Genomic DNA, 16,658 nt, shown 5'->3' with positions numbered 1-16,658 from the left:
GACTCAAACATGGCAGCACATTAAAATCACCTGGGAACTTTTATAAAATAGAAGCGCTCAGGCCCCATATCATACCAACTAGTCATTTAATATACATTTATTTATTTATTTATTTATAAACACACATCAAAAGCCAGAATTTTTCTCTTTAATCTTTTCTATTTAATAAAGAATGAAAATTCACTTTAAGTGATCAAAAGTAATTGCAATAATAATTCAGACAGATTTCAATTTAGCTGTGCTTTCATATCACTGAGATTAAAGGAATCGACCTTAAAGGTACTTTCCTGTGATTTCCAGCATTTAGTTTCTTAAGTCAGGCACGACATATTAAATATTATTCCTGGCATTTGTCCAGAGTTTTGTGAAATGCCTGTGTCTGAAACTACTAAAGAAACAAGAAAGTTAAATGACAAGGAAATTATATGTTTGTTTTGAATCAATCTTGGCAGATTCCTTCCAGTTTGGTTTTTCACATCCTCAGAGATAACTCATTACTTGACAATAACAAAGATCAATCAAGTTTAGTTATAAATCAAAATTTATAAATGAGCTTTAATATCTTCCTTCACTGCTCTGGTTTTCCTAGATCATTTGTCAGTTTGTATTTCTAGATAGTAGTGTTAAGAATATCAGCCTTGATATTTAATACTTTATAGCTCTTTGTGCATCAACATTTGGTATGTTAGAAATATATTCAACATAATCGTAATTACGATACATTATCTGAGCCTCTTTTACTCATGAAGGAGGGGAGGTCCTGAGAAGCAGCTAGCTAAAACCTGGTGCCAGAGGATGAGTTCTGAGATATCAAATTAGCAAAAAGTATCTTCCCAGCACTGAAAATGAATCACAAGGTATATCAAGTCCTTACCAAACTATGCCAAGTTCAAAAGCCAGAAGTAGAAACAGAAGAGCAACTTGAGAGTGAGTCTGAGCAGGAGAGAGAGAGGGAGAGGGAGAGGGAGAGGGAGAGGGAGGGGCAGGCAGCCACTGCTGACATTGTTATAGATAGGCATATAGTAGTTGCATCAGGGTTTTGGACTGGCTTTTAGCGTGAGAGCTGGCTGTTTGCATGGACTATCTTTTAGGCATGAGTGTGTACATCTCAGCATAATCTAAAACTCATTTTACATGTTCTCCTTGGTGACTGTGGCCTTGAGCCTTTTTCAACCTTGATGTTAAAATGTCTTCATCCACTTTTTTTTTAAAACTTGGATTTCTTCTAACACACGACACACATTTACTCATACATCTCTATTCCTAGGGTAGTATTCTGTGTAGTTGTCTTATAATGTACTTATAGCTTTGCACAAGAGCTTTAGTCTATCACGCAGTTCTGAGCAAATGAGCTAGGGAAAACGAAGATTTTTTTTTTTAATATTAGATATTTCTTGCAGCAAGGAACTTTCTAAATATAGTATTAGGTTCTTAAACTGCCCTTACAAGACTATAACATCCTCAAGAACAGGGAAGCCATTTTATCCATATTTACAATTCCTGACACATAGTAAGTGTTCTGACTATACTGCTTATACTCAGAATTTTCCTTAAGAGCATATACAAAGCTTAGAATAAAATATAGGCAATAGAATAATAGTAAATTATAAATAGCAATATCAAATCCAGACAAGTAGGGATACATACAAAGTTGAAAACTTGAAATCTTTTCAAATAAATACCCAAATATGCACACTATTTAAAGATACGACTGAGTTTTAAATTTGTGAAATTGGTCACATGGTGTACTAGTTAGCAATTGCAGCAACAATGAGCAATAAAGAACCACAACATCTCAGTGGCCCGTACCATTTACTTATCACACATCTCCAGCTCAACTTTAGCAATTCTGTTTATCTTTGCTGGACTGAGATTGTGGATTGGCTGAGTGTTGGCTGATCTAGCCAGTAGTGACTGCTGTAACCTGCTCAGGCTGTGGGTATGAGGGTCTGCTCCAGGATCTCTGTTTCCTTGAGCTAGCCAGGTCATATTCTTGGGGAGGTGCAGGGGTCGAAAAGACAGGACCAATATTGCAGACACATTTCAAGCCTTTAGCTCTGTCATGGACACCAGCATTCCACTGCCAAAAGTAATTGCTTGACCCAACGTCAAGGGGCAGAGAAGTATTATATTCCACCTGGAAATGATAAAATCTGAATATTTTTTAAAAGAGGAAGAATATTATTTTGCAAGGAGAAACAAAACTTTACCCAATTCCATATGCCAAACAATATTTCTCAAGTGCTATTTTACATGGGAGTTTCTTAGTGATACAATAAACCTATTGCTGACAGTATTTTCTAAGCCTGTCCAGTTTTAAATTTGTATCACTGTTTCATCTTTACCTAATACAAATAGATGATTATGTTATGGTTATTGTTTTCCTAAACATTATTTAATGATTTCTCGAGGACCATGTCAGAAAAGGAAGGCAAAATCCTTACTTCTATTTTATAGGTGAAGGCATATTACTTGGAGATTTTAGTAATTTTCCCAGTATCAAATAGTTAATAACTCAGATATCATGAATCCCTAATTCATTCTGCTATATCAAGTCATTTTTCTAAGACCTGGAACTGTTTTAATTCTGAAGTTGATAATGACAATATAAATAGGAACTATGTTTATACACAAGGCTAGTAGATGTGTGCAGTATTAAAAGGGCTTGTTGTTGCCTACTTTTTTTCTAGTCTTATCGAAATTCACAGTGGTATTTAGGTTCATTTATTTTTGCATGTTGATGCCCATTTATTCCAGCACAATTAGTTGGAAAGACTGTCCTTTCTTTGTTGAATTTCTTTTGCTCCTTTACGAATGCTCAGATGGCTGTGCTTGTGTAGGTCTATTTCCAGATCTCTATTCTGTTGATCTCTTTGTCTGTTCTTTCATCAAACCATACTCTTTTGGTTATTTTTGCTTTATAATAAGTCTTGCAGTCATGTAGTGTCAATCTTCTTACTCTGTTCTTCTTCTTTAGTATCATGTTGGCTATTCTGGGTCTTTCACATATATATGTTGTATATATTTTGTTAGGTTTATTTCTAAGTTCTTCATGTTGGTGCTAAAAGAAAAGGTAGTTTTTCACAGACTTAATTTTTCAGAATTTGATGTGCATAGCAAAATTGAGTGAAGGATATGGAGATTTCCCATACACCCCTGCTCCTACATATGCCTAACATTCCTCATTAACATCCCCCACCAGAGTGATATATTTGTCACGGTTGATGAACTGGCATCGAGATATCGTTATCACTCAGAGTCCATAGTTTAAGGGTTTTCTCTTGGTGTTGTATAGGTTTAGACAAATGTATAATGACATGTCTCTATCATTATGCTATTATACAGAGTAGTTCTGCTGTCTGAAAAATGCTCTATGCTCTGTCTATTCATCTTTTTCCCCAACCCTTGGCAATCATTGATTTTTTTACAGTCTTCACAGTTTTGCCTTTTCCAGAATGTCATATAGTTGGAATTGCACAGTGTGTAGCCTTTTCATATTGGCTTGTGTTTTCATAGCTTGACAGTGCATTTCTTTTTAGTACTACATAGTATTTTGTTGTCTAGATGCACCACAGTGTATCCATTCACCTGCTGAAGGACATCTTGGTTGCTTCCAAGTTTTGGCAGTTATAAATAAGCTACTATAAATATCTATGTTCAGGTTTTTGTGCAGACATAAGTTTTCAACTCCTTTGGGTAAATATCAAGAAGCATGATTGCTGGATCATACAACAAGGGTACATTTAATTTTATAAGGAACCACCCATCTGTTATCCACAGTGGCTGTGCCAGTTTTCATTCCTACCAGCAATGAATATGATTTCCTATTGCTCCACATTCTCACCAGCATTTGGTGAGAAAGGCAGAGAATAAATCTTGGTGAAGTATAGAAGACATGCAAAATAATCGGTACAGTGTCCTGAAACTTTGGCCTCATTTTGACCATTTTGATGTCAGTTACAGTTTGACATTATACAGGCCAGTAGCTCTCCTCTAATATCAGATATCCACCCTTTGACTTAAAATACACAAACCCATGAATTAAATTAAACTATCTGTGGGAAATGAGATTTGACTAAAAAGTATATGAGTGAAATGTCTGTGATAATGCAAATTGAGAAACTGCAGCTTGTAATCAGTAGTCATCCATCAGAATATTAAAAAAGTGAATCCATAGTTACATCCTTGATACACCTTGGTTTTAATCCAATAATGAGGAAAAGTGCTGCTTAGAAGCAGTTAGGTCTAGGAGAAAGTCTCCGTTTCTTTATCTGTAAAATGAATGAAAGCAATCCCATTGGTTACAGTATAGCACTCTAAGAATAAGATAAAATATCAGTCATAAAACACATATTTTTAGACTAGAGGTTGATAAACATTTTTATAATGAATATGATAATTGAGTTTAAGGAAAGTCTTTATGTTAATGATAGCCAAAATTTATTAAACACCTCTGATATGTGAGCCAAGTCCCCTCTCCCTTCCCGCTTCTCTCTCTCCTTCTATCCCTTCCTTCCTTCTCTCCCTTCCTTCTTTCTTTCCTTCTTGACAGCCTCTGCTCTCCTACCTTCTCACCTTCCTTGCAACTTTCAACAAACATTTCCTGGCTTTGTGGTAGGTATTGAGAATACAAAGAGCTATGGTATTACAAGGAGAAGCACATAACCTAAGCTGGGCGCAGAAGAGGTTTCTTGAAGGATATAGGATCCGTTCTAAAATTCGAATATCACTCAGAGGCTGGCTGTGGGAAGAAGCGAGAGACGTATGTGGGCCATGTGCAAAGACATTGAGGACACAGCACATTATGCTTAATAATACTGCAAATTTCTAAGCACGCTAGGAAAATATAGAGCGGAGGGTGGAGGCAATCAGTGGTAGAAGAATATAGGTCTCAGAGGACTTCCTATGACTTGCTGATGAGGATAGATTTAAAACTAAAAGTATTAGAATTGCTAGGTATCATCATTCAGACTAGGAAACTTGAGAGTGAGAGTTGGTGCTGTTAATAATTACCCTGGGACAAAAATTATAAACTGAGAATGGGCAAACCAGAATTTATGGCCACTTTAAGTTTTAGACATACATTAAAGGGTTTTAAGGAGAGACGTGGCATGATGAAAATTCCCCTTTAGGAGAAACCAGTTTGTACTCTATTAGAATAATCAATGAGACAGATTCTGAGACCTTGGACCAAGCCATCAGCAGTGAGGCTGAATACAAGGACTTATATTTGAAAAATATAAAGCAAGTGGTATTTATAGGACTGGACGGGGAGGGTGAAGGACTAGGTCACTTGGGCAAGACAGCTCTCTCATATTCTCCCTCAATAATAATAATTGTTTGATATTCATATCCACTACAAATAGATTTTTAAATTATAAATTTTCTTGCTTAAAATTCCCAGAGGACATCTCATTGTTTTTAGAATAAAACCCAAACTCAGTGTAGCCCAAAGGCCTTGCAGGGTCTGACAGCATCCTCTCAGCTAAATTCAATATCTTCCTTCCCTTGTTTACTCACCTCCAGGGACTCTAGCCTCAGTTTTGTGTCCTAAGCACTGCAAGTTCTTTCCAGCCTTGAAAGTTATTTTACTCTTCTGTTCATCTGGACTCCCTTCCGTAGTCTTTTCATGGGGCTGGTTCATTCATTGCTTCAGATTTGCATAATGCCTTTATGAGCCTACATGGTCTTCCCTCTGGATCCCTCTCTGACCTGATATCCTGTAATTCTTGTCCTTATTCTGTCCTTTCCAGACCCTCTTGCTTCCTTGCTGCTCATCGAATACTCCAAACACACTCTTACCTCAGGGACCTTGCACTTGTTATTTATTGCTCCTGTCTGGGAAGTTCTTCACCCACTCCCTCTCATCATGCCGATCTTTAATCAAATGCCACTTCCTCCAAGAAACCCCAAAGACCAGTCTATTCATAGAAAAACTCTCTCCAGTCACTCTGACTTCTAACCATTCTTTTTTGTTTTATAGTACTTGTAAACTAACCCATGGATTCTCCACATAGAGTCTTCTTAGGCTAGTCTTTGATTGGAAGATTAAAATTTATATAATGAGTTCTATGGCTAGATGAGTGCCAGAGAAGTCATAGATTCACAAGCATTCCTTCAGATAGGTAATTTGGTAGTGTTAGTCTTATTTAAATAAAAGAAAGTGAGGCTCAGATAGTTAATTTATATATCTAAAGTCAACATCTTGTTATTGGCAGAGTTTATAAGAATTCTCATGAATTAAAATACAGTTTCCTGTATTTTAGCCCAAGCAACACATTATAGTGTATTTTCTACATGTCAAATCTATGTTAAGTACCTTATTCAATAAAACCATCCTGTGGATAGACATATAGCTAAGTGAGGTTAAATAACTAGCTTAAGGTCACACAGCTAGTAAGTACCAGAGTTGGAATTTGGTAGCAGGTCTGTCTGGCTTCTGAGCCTCATGATATCTGAGTATTTGTCACAATGAGTGCTGAGTCTTAGCCCCACCTTGGTGGAAACTTCCGAGTTGGATTTTAAAAATCTAATAGAAAGTTAACAAAAAATTCCAATAATGTAAGTGATAAAATAATGATTATATAAAGAAAAACGTGAGTATTGAGATCTATAAGAAATGGAAATCAGAATAATTTCCTGATACTAATACATGTTTTCTTATTCAAGTACTGTAAATACCCTATAAACTTAATTAACTAATTGGTTCATTTATTCAGCTAATGTTTGCTGAGCGTTCCATGTGCAGAGTGTATCACTAAGCAATGGAAGAGGCACAGAGCAATATAGACACAGTTACTCCTCTCAAGGAATTTCCAATTTAATTGGGAAGACAAGGCATGCACAGACAAAATTTTACTATTCATTTGTGATAAGAAAGGAAAAGACTTCCAAAAATACATATAGATACTCCACTTAAATCGATCGTTTTCATTTTTCTCCACACTAAATTTGCTATCAAAACATCAAACACCACCTGGACTGATTCGAGGCTATATTTACTCTACGAGTTAGCTTGTGTTTTAGGTGGCCATACTCATCGGACAATTAATGAACAAGAATAAAGTAAGAAAAAGAAAAAGTCAAGTAATTAATGGACCTTTTTTTTTCTTTTCATTTATTCAAGCTACTATGTCAGGGACCAAACTGAGTGCTGTGAATACAGAGAGGATAACACAGATGTTGTCCCTACCCTGAAGAATTCATGGTGCAGTAGGGGTAGAGTCATAAATTAGTGCTCCAAGACTCATATATGTGTTGTGATAAAAATCAGAAAGGGGTACGGAGCAGCACTAAAGCATGTGGATGTCCTGGATTCAGACCGCCTGAGTTCATATTTCCTAGCACTACCACCTACTACCTGTGTGACGCTGAGCACAATTCTTAATCCCTGAGAATCCCTAAGAAAACTTAACCTCAGTTTTTTCATCTGATAAATGAAGATAACAATAGATCCTTCTTCCTAGGCTTATTATAATTGCTAAATGAATTAAGATGTCTAAAGTTCCTGGCAATAATAAGAGATAGTCTCGTTAGCTATTCTGTCTACAGACATCTGGACAGTTTTTCTATAAGAGGATTCCTCTGTTTGAGATGACTCAAGGAAGAGTAGTTAAGACTATTTCCAGACTTGAGAGAACATTCTGGATGGGTAGAACATCATGAACCAAAAGTCACCATGAAAGAGAGACTCAGGGCAATGCAAGCCTTTTGATTGGCCTAGACCTCTAGTCCTCTAGTTAAAGGTGAGGATGCCATTTGGGAGGGAGATGAAGTTAGAAGACAGACAGAGGCCAGATAATGTACAGCCCTGTATGGCATATGAAGTGTCTTAGACTTGATCTAAATTATAGCATAAAAAAAAATTAATCATAGAAGTCATATTGTCAAATTAGATTTGGACAGAAGTATAAAAATATACTGGAATAGGGAGAAACTGGCAGCCAGACAAGCAGTTAAAAGATGATTGTAGTAGTTCAAGTAATAGTAATGGTCTGAAGGCTGTAGCTGTGGGGATGGAGAGAAAGGCATGATTCTGAGGGATTTTAGAGTGTAAAAAATATAGGACTTAGTGATTTATTGAATTCATGGAGGTAATTAAGGAGAAAAAGTCTAGGCTGTCTCACAAAAATGTCTACAAAATGAAAAAGTACAATCTCCCAGATAAGTTAAATGATGACTAGTCCAATTAGTGCTGCAATTTGTTTCCATTCTACTTACCCTTGGGTGAATTAACAATTTTCCTCACTGATTAAGTACTCACCTGAATGAAGATAGGCAAGCACATTATTGATTCTTAAAGGGCCATAGTTAATTCTGTGCCTAACCATTCATGAAAACTAGTGCTTTTGCTACAAAATAAAATAAATTTCAATGATCAATTATATAATACAGAAAGAGCTACTGAAGAGGTCTGTGACTCACGAATGAACTTTGAGTTTATTTCTAATTCCAGTGTTTCAGAGCTTTAAAGGCTGTTCACTAATGGATTCCATTCCCAATGCAACCAGTATTCTGAAATGCAATCAGGAAAATTCATCAATTCTGTAGGGGAAGGTTCCTCATCTACAGTTTACAGTTATTACATGCATTTTGATACAGACTACAAAAAAACAGTATTTTCAGCTTTATGGCTTTGAAAAACTTAACTTCATCCTGGGAAAGGCTAAAATAGTCAAAGGGAAGATGTTGCTTGTGATTATGCATTGCAGAATTTTAAATTTACTTGGGTTCATCTTCTTTTACTCTTATTTGTTCTGCTGGTTGGAAGACTTCTCACTAATGCATGTACTCATCCAAGGAGACAGCCATGTAGTCAGTGGGCATTGTTTTGGTTTAGGAATGGAGGGTGAGAGGTACTTTTTGTTCTATTTGCTAAATATGGCTTAAGCTTTTTTTGTTTGTGACTATTGACTATTAAGTGAGGGTTGCATCAGTTAAACAGTATATTGTAAGCCAAGATGCCAGCACAGACCAGATACATCTAGAATTTACCTGATACTAGGTAACAATTATTAAAAGTTAAAATTATCACAAGAAAGATGACATTGAATATATGATATTATAGAAAGAAATACCAAAACCCTTTTGTTTCAGTCTTTCTTTAGAGCAGCCTTAATACTTATTATGAGATGTGTTATGCTATGCTGCAGAAAGGCTGAATCAGGTGGTAACTAAAGAATAAATTATGAAATATTCAAGAGTTTATTATACATAAATTTTGGGAAAATGTTTACTTCTTAACACTTTGCAATTTCTAGTCTAATTCCATTTTCTATTACAAGGAATTGATTGAAGGAAAGTACTTGGGAATATTAGAGCTAAAATTTTAGTATTTAAGAAGCTTAAAAATTATAGAGTTTGGATTTGAATTGATTTTTTTTTTCAGTCTAAATTTCAATCTTTACTATAGGAATAACCATGAATAGTTATTAGGCTATGTAATTATAAGTTATATCTCCTAGGCTTACTTAGATTGTTCCATCTGACTAAAGTGAAAAAAATTCCATCAAGGCCAATCATTTTTGTGTGTGTGATAAACTTTCTTTAGTGAATTATTAAATTCTTTGAACCATAAGCAAACTTTGGCAGGCTTCAGATCTATTTTATGTATCTTGACTTTGAGATTCTGCTCCTCTACAAAATGCCAATACAGCTCATTCAAAAGAGTACCCAAAGTACAGCTTTCAATCTGCAAAAAGCTCTTAGATGATAAAAGAAAGAGAAAATTATTATAATTACTAGCTCAGAAGAAAAACAAGACACTAAAATGAACAAAGAATAAGAGTGTATAGATATATGTGAGATGCCTTGCTACACAGAAAAAAATGCATGAAAACTATATAATAATTTCCAGTGTTATAGAGTAAGAGAAAATTAGGTGTTCAACTACTAACTTTCAATAAGTCTCTCCATCATGTAAGAAATAATGAACAACCACTTTGATCCATATTTATGGTTTTCAGAGGTAGAGAAGGTATAAACAGAAATGCTTCAACTCAATGGTTTATAACTGTTGAATTTATTATTTTGGGTTGTAACTTTCACCTAAAGAAATGCAAAGCAGGGCATCTAGAGATGGCTAAAGATTCAATTCTTTCGAAATAGCAGTCTCAAAGTGTAAAAGCTCATTTATATTGTCATCAAAGAATATGCACAGTAGACATTACCTCATTTCTGAACTTTAGCTAGTTCTTTTGTTTTGTTCCCCTGTATTTTTGTTATTCCCAACACATCCCTGGGGATGATGTGAAGAATATGAGATTGAGAGATAAAAAAGTTGTTTGTGTTGTACGTTCCTCAATAATTATTAAAAGGTAAAAATCTTACCATTTATAAATTTATTAGAATCATATCTAGCACATTTTTCTTTAATATAGTAGATGGAAGAGAAGGTCTTTCTAAGTCCATGACACTGAAGACAACAAAGTGGAGTAGACTGATTTGATCAATTTGACTCCATAAAAATGAAAAAATATTGGAAAACATTTAGAAATAAACCTAAAATTTCAATAACAAGATCCTATTTGAAAGATAGCTTCATGAGGAAAAATACTTACAAGATATATGATAGATTAAAGGTGATTTTTAAATAAATCAAGGGCTATTATTTGTCAATAAGAGGATGGGCTGCAAAATAAAAAAAAAAATTACTATGTTATTTGCCTCTATTAGACCAGCAAACGTTGGAATTCTGGCTAATGCCAAGTACTTCTGGAAAGCGAGGATGTGGGAAGCCTCAGGCACTGCTAGTGAAAACAGATTGGTGCAGCCATTCTCTGAAGAAATCTGGTAGTATTGGGTGAAATTGAATATATACAATCCCTGTGATCCAGTGGTTCTACTCCTGGATAAATATCACGCATAAATACCCACATTGATCTGTAAGGGGACATGTTCAAAATGTTTATGACAAAATTATTATGATAGAAAAAAGTGGAAGGAATCTGAGAAAATGAGTAATACGGTAGGTACAGACCTCAAGTTTCTAGCAAGAAGTGAGAAACAATAGACTAGATGTACATAATGCAACGTGGATAGGTCTTATAAACAAAGACCTACATTTAATGTATGTGTGTGTATACATACATATTTCTATATACAGTAAATAAAATAGAAGTAAACTTATAATACTATATTATTCATATAAATTATATATGCATATATACATATATATCATAAAACTATAATAAACATTTTACAAAATATATGTATCAAAGAATGTATTAAACATATTAAAATGGTTGCAGGGCTGGGGATGGATAGAAATAAAAAAAGGGATAAAAAGAATACATCAATTACAATGCTGGAGCCTTGTGTGACCACTGATAACATCATGACTCCAACTGAGTAGTGTTTAATTAAACAAAGTCATTAGACTGAAGTGGTTCTAATACCTTAGCAGCCTAAGTAGGCAACCGAAACATAGGCCTGTAAATATCTCGAGGTTAAGAAATCAAAACCTAAGGAAAACCACAAACGGCCATCTAGGCTTTCTCAGATAAGGCAACTGCTTCAACTATAGCCCATCAAATGATTATTGAGCACTTACTACATACCAGGTTTTCGGTATAAGGGCAAATACAGATTAAAGACAAGGCCTTAGATATGGGGGTTTGGGTTCCAGAAGTTGAGCCCAGCTTCCCAGGGAGGAGAGTACCAGAATCAAACCCACAGCCAGAAAGAGCAGTTCCCAGAATGTAGGCCACTGGCAAGGAAGATTAGGCAGGTGGTCAAATATTTCAGTCCTTAGCAATAGCAAACATAAGATGGGGGGCAGAAAAAGAAAAATGAGACCTTATTTCCTCTGTTGAAAATAAGGGAAAAATACTTCCTCTCCATTTTCTTATTTATTTACTTTTTTTCCCTTGAAAATATATTTAATCTTATCAAATTAGAAATGTTCTGTGTTTCTTTTCCCAACCTCCTCCAAACAAAGGTCTCCTTTTTTTCCCCCTTCGATGTGAGTTGGAGTTTTTAAAATAAAAATTGTACATATTTAAGGTATACAACGTAATGTTTTCATATATTTGCTTTAGAAAATTTGTAATTGAGTTCTTTCTCTGCCTTTTTGAGATGTATATAATGATTTAAAACTAAGTAAGCCTCTTTTCAGCTTTTCCGCCCAGGAAGGTCTTTTTCAAGGACCTGGAAATCATCTCTTTAAATGTAATCACCAAGGAAGCTAACACCTATATCTCTCATTTTCTGTGTGAGGGTAGAAGCCTAACTTCATCAAGTGCCTTGCTCCAAGTTGCAAAACTACCTTTTGTCATAAAGATATTAGAAATTTGTATTCCTTTTGGTAAAGCCAATTAGCTAACACAAATGGTCATCCCAATTACCACATAAATTTAGGATGAATTCTGTGACAAATGGTGCTGTCAAGTCTACTAACTTGAGGATCAGTTAATGTTTTCTTGAGAATATGTATGTAATGAGTTCTATCTGCTCAGCTATATAAAAGGGTGAGATTTATTTCTGTTTTTACAATCCCTTAGCACATTGTCTGTGATGTGCAAAACATTCTGGTTTTATGCTTATTCAATGATAAAATTGTTTTCTTTGTCTTCTACTTTTATGGAGAAGTTTTCTGGGTTAGGAAAAAATTTTATATTTAATTATATTTTTCCAACACATGCAAGAACTGAAAGTTAAATAGTAAAGAGTTAATTAATTGCTTGGAATGATTTATTCAATTACAATGACCATATCAGTCTGTGCTTATATATGAGTTTATGCTTCCGTAAGTATGTCTAATATCACTCCCTTCTCTTGTAACTGAACATTTAATAACCAAACATCTGTTGCTTTGTTGAAGAAAAGGAGGCAAGTTGATCCATGGAGCACACAATTGACATTGATGTGTGCTAAATTAATTTTCCAGGTACACCAGCTGCCATGTCATTGCCAAGATTCTAAATATGAAACTAAGAATTCTGCACTTAAGTTCATGAAAGCTTAGTGCCTTGATGGATGCTTATCGAGGGTGGAACTCCACCTTCCACCAATGAATATCATGTAGGCCTCATACTACCTTTACCTCTGGAGACTGGAGCTCTGGCCCTAAACTGGAGCATAGCCCCTGGGACCTTGAAATCTGTAGATAAACTAGCCTTAGGTTGCCCACCTACTTATTCATCCTCCTTTACCTCTAGTTACAACTGGTCATACTACAATATATTTCATTCTGAACTATCCCTGAAAAGAGGTGACAGAGTAAACCCTTGGGTAGCAAGGAGCAGTTTCTTACAATAGCCAAGTAATTGGTTGCACAGTGGGCAGAGAGAAATGCCAGATCGGAGGGGGAGCAGAAAGGAAAGAAGAGTTAAAAAAATAAATTATTGTAACCATGCTGCTAATATAGTATTGTGTTATGCAGGTAACTCTGAAGTATATATGTATGTACATATGTATTTAACTATAATAATTCAAACCAGCCAACAAAGTTCAGTTATTTATTATACCTATAGTTTGTGTATGGCTTTAAGGAAAAATAATTATAATTCATTTCTTTTCAAACCAGGCCCGTGCTTTTTACATATCTAAACCATTCAGATATCAGGTAGCCAGCACCTAAAAGTAGAGAGCTACGGATAGGACAAACCTGTTTATTTATAATTGGAGTCCTTCTCTTTTGCTCTTTTCTTTTTTTTTTGGTTCATTTATGCATTTATACAAAACTTATATTGAGTATATACTTAGTACAAAGTGTGAAAAAAAGCCAAGAAATATACACTCACAAATCAGGAAACTGGGTTTCAATTGTGGAATAGGGAAGGTTTCTTTCTTGCCTTGCCTGGCCTGGCCTGGCCTTCTTTTTCGTTTTTTCTTTCTTTCTTTCTTTCTTTCTTTCTTTCTTTCTTTCTTTCTTTCTTTCTTTCTTTTTCTTTCTTTCAACAACAACAACTTTCTTTCTTTCTTCCCTTCTTCCTTCTTCCTTCCCTTCCTTCCTTCACTTCCTTTGCTTCCTTCTTCATTTATTCCTTCCCTTTAACCTTCCTTCCTTCCTTCCTTCCTTTATTCCTTCCTTCTTCCTTCCTTCCTTCCTTCCTTCCTTCCTTCCTTCCTTCCTTTCTTTCTTTCTTTCTTCTTTCTATTTCTTTATATTTTTAAAGATGTACACCACAGTTATTCAACATTTATATACCTAAAGAAGTGATCACTATGATAAGTCCAGCAACCATCTGACACCATACAATACTATCACAATATTTTGTCTATATTTCCTATGCTGTGTGCTATATCTCTATGACTTATTTGTTTTATACTTGGAAGTTTGAACCTCTTATTCCCTTTCACCTTTTTTTCTTCCTTTTTTTTTTTGATTTTCAATTAGAGCTGTCATTCAATAATTGTTTTATCTTAGTTTCAGGTGTACAGCACAGTGGTTAGACATTTATATAATTTACGAAGTGATCACCCTGACTAATCTAGTACCCACCTGGCACTATCCATAGTTATTACCATGTAAGGTAAAGCATAGAGAATATAGTCTTTTGCTCCCTTTTTGAGCACTTATTCTTGCCTGACTTTTTTCTTCATTAGACTGCTGAACTCTTGCCTTATATATCCCCTACAACTGGGATCCTAGTGCTTACTCTTTAGAAGTAACTGATGACAAATAAACATTAGCTTGCCTTTTGAATCCTATCTATTCTTAGACATAGCTTTGTTTTATGGCCCCTCAAAGTAGCTATCTCTCCTATCTAGACTCTCCTGAAAGATCATTTTTAATGTTTTGTATGAATTGATTTGTTCTAAATTGCCACAAGTTTTGTTCTAAAGTATATTAACCATTATTCTACCACATATTCCAGATTCTTTTATATCTGTTGATTGCATTTGGAATTATTGATTACGGAAAGCAAACAAGAATGTATTCTGGGCCACATAGAATTAATGAGGTTTTATTATGTACAATTTATTCTCTTAATCTATATGAGATATACATTCATCATTTACAAAAAGATTCACATAACCCCTGTAGGCCTAGGGAAGTCTAAAGCAAAATAATAGTTCTAAAGTAAAATTAGAAGTCAGAGGAGCAAAGGTGAAAATCTACAAAGTGTGTGTTAAAGAGTCATGTTCTAATTTCACCCTGCAAAGTGGTAAAATGTAAAATCAAAAGGAATGGTCCAGCATATTGGATCACTTTTCTAGAGAAATAATGGTCAGAAAAAAAGGGGATTAGGACAGTTGAAGGGGTCTGTGAAAGGGATAGAGAATGAACAAAAAATATTTCCATTTCTTTTCAAGGCAAAGGTGCCATTAACTTGACAAATGGCTAGTTCATGGTTGTGCTCTTGATCGCATACATTTATAATGTCAGAAAGATGTCTGACAATGAGAAATAGGGTAGTTTGAAATTATGGTTAACAAAACAAAAATGAAATAAGTGAAAAATTTTTTAAAGTTTCTAAGATAATGGAGGAATAAAAAACCTATGAGCATTTGCCATCCTGCAAAACTCTCTAGCTGTTAAATATTAAAATTGAAAGAGTTAAATTGATCTAAAATTACTATCAACACCCAAAAGTAATTTATTTCTAGGGGAAAATTCTGGGAGTGTATTTCCATTAAAAATATTATGCCAAGCACTTTTGATAAATACTTCCACAAACCTAAAATGTATTTTCCTGGACTAGAGATTGGGAGGTATAATATAGGAGACGAAGCAGATTGGAAGACCCTAGAAAGAGAGAAAGTGAAGAAGTGTTAAGAATGTGGCAAGATCTGATTGAGAGATGAAAGTATACACATTGTCAGATGAACCATGTGTAATCTTCCAAGAAGAGGTTCCATGTCCTTAGCATGAAACTGAAGTAGCAAGGAAAGCACAAAGTGCTCCTATGTGAGACATTGTTTGGATACCCAACAGCTGCATGAAAGCTCAGTTATCCTTGGCTGACCACCCAGCTTTCACCGAACCTACACCTAGGGTCTGTGGTGTTGATTGTGTCAAATTTCGATGTGGTTTTGAGTCCACCAGCATCTAGAATCTAGCTGAGAGGTCTCTCGGCAATAATTTAATGCTTGACTATGCTCTGAGATTTTGTCTAATGCCCATCTGACTTAAGCTATATGGACACCCAGAAACCATACATATAATGTCCAGTGAGACCCACAAACTCAGGAAGTGATATAGGCCCTTTCTCTTTGATAAAGTTTAGAGAAGTACTTGCTTTTGGGAGAAGACTGAAAGAACATCCCAGTTACATTTTTATTGAATCAAAAGTGCTCCATAAATGGTGCTGATTGTCATTATCATCATCATTTCATTCAGTGTATGTTGTTTATCCTTTTGGGAAAAATGATTTCTAAAATTACTCCTTAAAATATTGTAATAGAAAAATACACAAACAAGATGAACTCATAGTCAAGACTCTGATGTCTTCCTTATAATGTGCTTGAATAGTACTAATTTCTGGCTGGCTATTTAGCATATTATGTACCTAATATTGAAAACTTCATTCTCTTGGACTTGGTTAATATTTGCTTTGTAATTCTGGGAAACTTTTTTTATATCAGTTGGTCACAACTTATTTCTTCGTATATATTTTATACTCTTCATCTTTATGAATATGATAGTGACCTACAGCAGTATCTATCACCCCTATTTTTACCCCAGGATTGGTTTAGATGATCTGTCTCACTAG

Source organism: Pteropus medius, unplaced genomic scaffold, assembly GCF_902729225.1.
Source record: "Pteropus medius unplaced genomic scaffold, Ma_sr-lr_union100, whole genome shotgun sequence".
In the NCBI taxonomy this organism is placed as follows: Eukaryota; Metazoa; Chordata; class Mammalia; order Chiroptera; family Pteropodidae; genus Pteropus; species Pteropus medius.
Note: the sequence above shows the minus strand (reverse complement) of the source record.